The 963-nt window shown below is 35.0% G+C and overlaps 1 protein-coding gene across 1 annotated transcript in view; it reads right to left on the bottom strand.

Moving 5' to 3' along the window:
* Positions 1–49: 49 nt before the first annotated feature.
* The window catches only part of arl9 (ADP-ribosylation factor-like 9), a 5,669-nt gene continuing 4,755 nt past the window's right edge, over positions 50–963 (bottom strand). Inside the window, exon 4 of the mRNA XM_032527260.1 lies at positions 50–963. This exon is cut by the window's right edge and continues 1,088 nt beyond it. The gene's annotated coding sequence lies outside the window, so the exon portion shown is untranslated.

Here is a 963-nt window from a genome sequence, read left to right on the forward strand (position 1 = left end):
GGGGTCAGGATTTCATTTCTCAAAGCTACAATAAAAGCACACCAATCAATTTTGTGGAAACTATTTATTTAGGGGTGAAAAAGTATGTGTGTGTATATATGACAAACTGTTCACACAATACTTTAGGTTGAACATGTTTTGGTATTTGAACAATAAAACTGAAAAACTGGATACAATTTTAAAGAAAAAGTAGTCTTTGAAACCTTTAAGTTCCTCATAAACGGTACACATGAAGGCTTTGCACACAGCAATGCAGTTCTCCTTCATCCCAAAGTAACAAGAGGTAACAGACAGTGAATTAAAACAGATTTCACCAAATTAAACCTTAAGACGAGTTAACAAGCAGCTGTGCACATCTCTCTGAACAGCACAAACAAATAGCTAATTCAAGAGTTCTTTGTTCAAAGATAAAGTAAATTCCCTTTTAAAGATGAAGACAAAGTATATGACAATTTACCTTTAAGTGTTTTTAAAGCTGTAATCCAACAATTACACACAGAAGGTTATTGGGTAGTGTTAAGTAGTGGTTTCCCTTTGAAAGTATGTTTTAAGTTTTTATTATCAGTTTAAATATTAACAACACATCAGAAAACTTTAACAGGTACCACAAGTTTAATATCCTCTTTTTCTTAAAGCTGTAATCATCAAGTTTGCATGCTGGCGGCCCCAAATGGCAGAAAAAGGTTACTGAAAAATTGAAATACCCAGAAATCACATCACATATCATCACTGACCTGAACACAGGTGCCCTGCCACACAAAACAGTTTTTACTTGCATTTTTTTGAAATATGTTAGGTCCATGTGTTTGTGTTATGTCGTGAATGTGAAAATTAACTGATGCTGATTGCTAGGCTCTCATTGGCTAGCAGTTAGCCAATCAGAGTCAAGCAGCTTAGCTCACTGAATATCAATGAGAACTGGCACAAATCAAGTTGAGTCTTCCAGCAGGCTTTCTATACCAC

This window comes from Etheostoma spectabile, chromosome 10 (assembly GCF_008692095.1).
Source record: "Etheostoma spectabile isolate EspeVRDwgs_2016 chromosome 10, UIUC_Espe_1.0, whole genome shotgun sequence".
Classification (NCBI taxonomy): Eukaryota; Metazoa; Chordata; class Actinopteri; order Perciformes; family Percidae; genus Etheostoma; species Etheostoma spectabile.